At 37.0% G+C, this 6,557-nt stretch overlaps 1 pseudogene; it reads left to right on the top strand.

The window, feature by feature from the left end:
- Positions 1 to 2,284: 2,284 nt before the first annotated feature.
- LOC111773644 (small proline-rich protein 2H-like) lies at positions 2,285 to 2,599 on the top strand (annotated as a pseudogene).
- The last annotated feature ends 3,958 nt before the right edge of the window (positions 2,600 to 6,557 follow it).

Genomic DNA, 6,557 nt, shown 5'->3' on the forward strand with positions numbered 1-6,557 from the left:
TAGAAATCCTATTAAGAGTTAATACTGTACTGTGTTTGGAGGGATAGGAGCAGAAAATCTGCTACATGGTGTCAGGCAAAGACTAAAGCTCTCACAAACCTAAAGAACAGGAGACTGTCTTGGGCTTTTAGTAGATCCTGTGATGGCACAGTTCTCATGAAAGCTGCAAGGGCCTTGGTGGTCACTGTTGGCAAGGTGTTCTTGTGCCTATTCTTGTGAAGTGGGCTAAGCAGAAGAATTTTAGCTTCATCTAAACCCATTTGTGATTATTAAAGAAATCTTGAAACCAGGAGATATTAGACAGAAGCTAAGTGGGTTAAAAGTGGGAGAGGTGTTGAGGGAGCAGGCAGGTAGACAGACTTCGTGAGCTTTAGTGTCTGTCTTTCCAGATGCACAGCTGAATGACAGGCGTCAAAAGATGAACAGGTAGAGACCCAAAATTTCTCAAGTGTCCCATCAGCGGCAAATTAGAGAATGCTCCAAATTCTTCAGCTGCTACAAGTCTCTCTTCCTTCTGGCTAAACAAGATCTCAGGTGAGTGACGAAGTAACTGTCCTAGAGATGAGGGTCCTGAGGCAGAACATTCCTGGAATCAGGAAGTATGTCAAGTCAGTTTGGGATTTCAGATGGATTGCATTTTAGCTGTGAAATAGTTGGACCAGCTCAGTCTTGGGCTGTTCTGCTTCATCCTGGGTGGAGCAACTGGCTCCGTAAAGGGGCTTTCTGCTGTGTGGCTGCCATCTCCTTGATTGTGATTGCGGATCTGCTTTGGAGAACCTGGTAAGTGTGATTTCCATAAGCCTTCTGTGGCTTGGGGCTCAAAGGTGTCAGGATTTAATTGGTGACAGCAAGTATGATTCTTTTACAGCTTTGCTCCTTGGATTGATGACATTTGGTCAATAGAATATGAGGATCGGGAAATTTTGTCGAATTTTTTTGGATTTTATTAATTTATTTAAGTCATATTGGTTTTTAACATTGTGCAAATTTCAAGTGTACATTATTATATTTCAGTTTCTGTATAGACTGCGTTGCGTTCACCACCAATAGTCTGGTTTTAATCTATCACCACACACATGTGCCCGCTTACCCCTTTTGCCCTCCCCCACCCCCTTTTCCTCTGGTAACCACTAATCTGTTCTCCTTATCTATGTGTTTGTTTGTTTATCTTCCACATATGAGTGAAATCATATGGTATTTGTCATTCTCTGTCTGACTTATTTTGCTTAGTGTAATACCTTCAAGGTCCATCCATGTCCCAAATGGCACGATTTTGTCTTTTCTTACGGCTGAGTAGTACTCCATCATATATATATATATATATATATATATATATATACACACACATACATCACATCTTCTTTATTCTTGTTGAATTTTTTTTTGACGACTTTTGGAGGATTGTTTTGAAGTCTGAATTAGAAAATAAACTAAAGTTGTAACTTAAGATTAAAGGAGAGTGAGAAAAATGAAATTCTCCCTTGTCCAACAATTCTTTCAGAAAATATTTCTTGCTCTGGCTTTAATGGTATGTGTCTTAGAAGATGAGCCCTTTTCAGGTGGAATCTTAGTGTTGGAAATTGACCCTGAAGAGTACTTTTCTCTATGCGTAAATCAGCCTAATGGAAACTTCATTATTGACATAATGAAATATAATTATAATAGAAATTTTCTGTAGGATTGGACAGAACTCCAGAAAATTTTACCGCATTTTTTAAAATGTTATTTGTGCTCAAAATATTTCTTGTTTATTTAGGTCAGGAAAATTTCTTAATATATAGGCAAAATAAAAACAGAGTTTTGCCATAGTTTTCCATTTTGTTGGTGAGAATTTATACTCTAAACAGGAAGAAAAGAAAACGTACATATAGATACAAGAGTAGGGTATTAACAAATCAAAGTAAGGGCTAGCCCCATGGCTTAGTGGTTAAGTTTGTGCACTCCACTTTGGCGGGCTGGCGTTTTGCCCGTTCGGATCCCAGGTGCGGACATGGTACCGCTCATCAGGCCATGCTGAGGTGGTGTCCCACATGGCACAACCAGAGGCACTCACAACTAGAACATACAACTATGTACTGGGGAGCTTTGGGGAGAAGAAGGAAAAAAAAGATTGGCAACAGATGTTAGCTCAGGTGCCAATCTTTAAAAAAAAAAATCAAAGTAGGTGATTGGATATGTAAGGGTTGAATTCAGTAGATAGGCTCTTCCTTGCTCTACCTCCAGGAATGTCTCCTTTTTCAACACTCTAATATGTTTCTTTCAGATTCCCCAAGACACAGGAAGGATGTCCTGCTAGCAGCAGGAGCAGTGCCAGCAGCCCTGCCTCCCACCTCCCGTGTGCCCACCAATCTGTCTGGAGCCTTGCCCACCACCAAAATGTCCTGAGCCATGCTCACTTCCAAAGTGCCAAGAGCCATGTCCACCTCTAAGATGCCATGAGCCATGTCCATCTCCAAAGTGCCCTGAGCCTTGCCCACCTCCCCAGTGGCCACCAAAGCTGTTCCAGCAGAAATACCTGCCTGTACAGCCATCCCAACCCTGCAAGCAGAAGTGACCACCCAAAAATAAGCAGCAGCCTCAGAAGTCTTCAGGATCATGAAATGTCATGAAAAATGATTCTTCCCTGTCCGAGTTCTCATCACCTTCTCCCTGAATCCTTTCATGGTGACATCTTCACTGACTTAAGGGCCCTTACCTGCTTGGAATGTTACTGGAGACAGAAGTCTTCCTTTTGCAGTCAGCATATTGCTACTCTCCAGGGAACAGCTGGCAAGGACCAGCTTTGATGATTACAGCTTCTCAGAATCTCCAGAGAGAGAGAGCAGCAGGATCAGGCGCAACTTGCTCCCGCTGTGTTAGCCGGTGGTGTTTCCGTGTGTCTCTGACCTGGGCAGAAATCCCATTATCTGAGCTCTTGGGGATTCCCTTCAGCTGCCTGAGTAAAGTACACGTTTCATGATGGATAGACATTATTTTATTTTTTAACCTGCTTTTTTCAGCTTTTGTAGTTCCAAATTCCTCTGCCCCCCCCCCTTCTCTTTTCCTTTCTTTCTTCATCTTTATCCACTTCCTCCTTTTTTATTGTTGTTTTTTTCTTGATTCACAAATAGTACAGCAGGGATCTCTGACCTGGGACAGATGTGTGGCCTACACCAGAGAATGCTTCTGCCTTGCCTCATACCCACACTCTACTTACTACACAATTGCTTTGTAAACTTAGGCAAGTTTCTCAAACCCTCTGATCTTCAATTTCTGCTACTTCAAAATTGGAGTCAGAATACCCATTAAAGGTATTATTGAAATATTTACCTTGAATATTTAATAAGGAAATGTATGTGATGTGTTTAGTACAGTGCCTGATATATAATTAACATGCAGTAAATGATAGTTGAAATCATTATTATTATTGAATTTGTCCAAACAAGGCTACATAAGAAAAGTTAATGTATGAAATAAAACTGATAATAATCAAAGTTTCTCAATCTTAGCGGGTCTTTCACAGCATACCTTTTCTCTTCTCTTTGAAATCCAATATATATTCCTTTATCTACTACAAAGAAATAGCTGTTCGTGATTAGAAGTTTATCTCATTTAGACACATACTAGATTTTGAAATGTGGGTAGGAGAGAAAGAGGAACAATGATTCCCAGATGCAGAATAAACTACATTATCCAAATTTCTCCATGATTGGACATTCGGCACACAGAACTAGGTTAATCATAATCCTTAGTTGATAACACTGTTGATTTCTGATGAGTATCTTTCTATCTAAGCATGATAAGTATGTTTGTATTTATTTTAAAAATAATATGGTGAAATCCTTGAACATATCACTTAAACAATCTAGTTCACTGGCAATAACTTACATTTACTCACGTTACCCTTGTCTGTCCAATTCTCTTATTTAGTGCAATACCAATCAGTGTAATCACCACTGAAATTGCCTTTCAAATGGTTTGTTAAATATTCATGAATATGTTTGTGTATGTGTCTGAACAAAACGTTGTTTAAATGCACTTTATTTTTGAAATTTCAAAAAAGGGTCTTATGTGCTGACTAAGATCTCCATTTAAATGTTTAATATTTATATGTTGAGATACTTTTCTTGTTCCTGAGATATCAACTCTATCATAACACTTTTGGTCTACAGAAATTCTAATACCACTGTAACGTTTTTGTTATTTACTTTTTTACGAACTATAAACTGAAGATTTTTGATATCATTCAATACCCGTGCAAGAAATCCTAACTAATGCAAAAATGTATCTGACCATATGGACATATGAGAATTTATATAATTCACCAAGACTTTTGAAACTTGATGGTTGATAATGTTCCACTTTAGTGAAACTATACACAAACTGAAGGGGGCTTCCACCAACATTTCTGTAAATATACATGAAGCCCTGTGATGTTATACCTTTTTACTTCCTTTACCAGTCTGGAATTCCTTATAGTCAGAGACTCTGTCTACTTCAATAGTGCATATATAGCACTGGCTTACTAAATGTTGAAAGTACTCTAAATTCTTCTGCTATTCAGGAAAGAATATACATGAATGTGCACACATGAATGTATTGCATATTTTTGAATAAATATTATGGTAAATAAATGATAAGATAAATAATATGGTAAAATTTCGAAGATAACTACTATAATGAACAGAATTAGGATGGAGAAGGAGGGCACTGGGAAGGTGACCAAGAATATATAAGTAACCAAATCACGAACAAGACATAGTCGCCGCCTTTGGAGTTGGTAGAGCCTTGGTGGGGAGAGAATAAAAACTGTGTAATAAGATACTAAAGTTCACGTTATTTTACAGGTATCAGATCACCAGTGCTCACCTCTCTAAACCTACTCTCGGTCACTTACAAGAGTCTGGCTGTGAATTTAAAATATTACATAATGTTTTGCACTGACTTTTAAATATTTTGATCTTTATCATTATATCTAGAGCTGAAGAACCTTTCCCCTTCTGGGAAAGGAATTTCAAGCTCACAACAGCAATCAAGAAAGGTATTGAGGAAAGATGGGGACAGGAGAAGTACTGAGGCCTCATAATGGAAGTAGCATCCTAATTTACAGATCAAAACATTCAGAAAAGCAGTGATAGCTCTCTGAGAAGGAATATATGTCCTTAAATGTACTCTCAAGTCAAAGAATACAGAATATTAAGTTAAATATTCATTTCAAGAAATGAAGAAAACAAAGTAACTAGAAAGAAATTTAATGGAAGAAAATACTAAAGATAAGAGTAGAACTAGAAGACAATAGGGAGATTTAATAAAACCAAAAGTTTATTCTTTGGAAACACTGATAAAGTTAATAAACCCCTGTCTATGTTTGTCTGGAAACAAAAGAGAAAGCACAGGATAACCGTGACCATGAATAGATGGGGGCATGTGGCAATGGATGAGACGGGCAGCAAAAGCACTCTTCTAGCAAGTGTTGATACAATAGAGACTTTGTCAATAGATTTGAAAATATATATGAAATAGCCACATTCTTAAAACACATAACTTACCAAAACTAAACAAAGAGAAATTAAAATCTGATTTGTACAATAACTGCTAAATTAATTAAACTGTGCTAAAATATTCTTATAAAGAAAACTCTAAGCTAAGACAGTGACCTACCAAATATTCAGTGAATAAGTAATGTAAATTTGTATTAAACTAAACACTGAGTAGAAAAAGACGAAATAATCTCCAGTTTATTTTATGAGGCTAACTTAACTTTGATGCCCAGAGCATATATATAATTCACTACATAACAGATCCAAGATCCAAACAGAACAAACACAGAGAAAGTCACTCTTAGATATATCAGAGACAAGCAACTGAAAGCCAAGGAAAAAGATAAAATCTTGAAAGCAGTCAGAGAGAAACGACATATTGTATACAGGGGAAAAATGATAAAATTAATAGCTGGTGTCTCATCAGAAAAACATTGAAACAATATATTCAAAAAGCTGAAGAACAAACAAAGCAAAGCAAACATTTTATACCCAGCAAAGCTATCCTTCAATAATGAAGGCAAGTAAAGACATTTTATGATAAACAAAACTTAAAAGAATCCTTTGCCAGCAGTACAAGATACACTGAAGGAAGTTCTTCAGGGAGATGGCAAGTCAGATCTACAGGAAAGCAATCAAGACTACCAGAAATGAGAACTTGTGGGTAACATAAAAGATCACACACATATGCACACTACACTCCCACACATTATCTTCTTAGTTTCTTTAAAAGGCAATAAGGGCCTAAAAAATTATAACAATGTATTGCTATACATATATATGACAGCTATAGCACTAAGGTTAGAGAGAAGCTAGACAAAATGTACAATTGCAGAGTTCTGTATTTTACAATATAGTTAGTAGATTGAGATAATTGCACATTTCATATTGCAATCCCTAAAGCCACTCCTAAAAAATTGAGAAATCATATAGGTAGAAATCTAACAGAGGAATTAAGGTGAAATCTTTAAAAGATGATTAATACAAAAAGAGTCCAAGAAAGAAAAACAGAGGCCAAGAAAAAACAACAAATACCTC

The sequence above is a fragment of the Equus caballus genome, chromosome 5 (genome assembly GCF_041296265.1).
Source record: "Equus caballus isolate H_3958 breed thoroughbred chromosome 5, TB-T2T, whole genome shotgun sequence".
Classification (NCBI taxonomy): domain Eukaryota; kingdom Metazoa; phylum Chordata; class Mammalia; order Perissodactyla; family Equidae; genus Equus; species Equus caballus.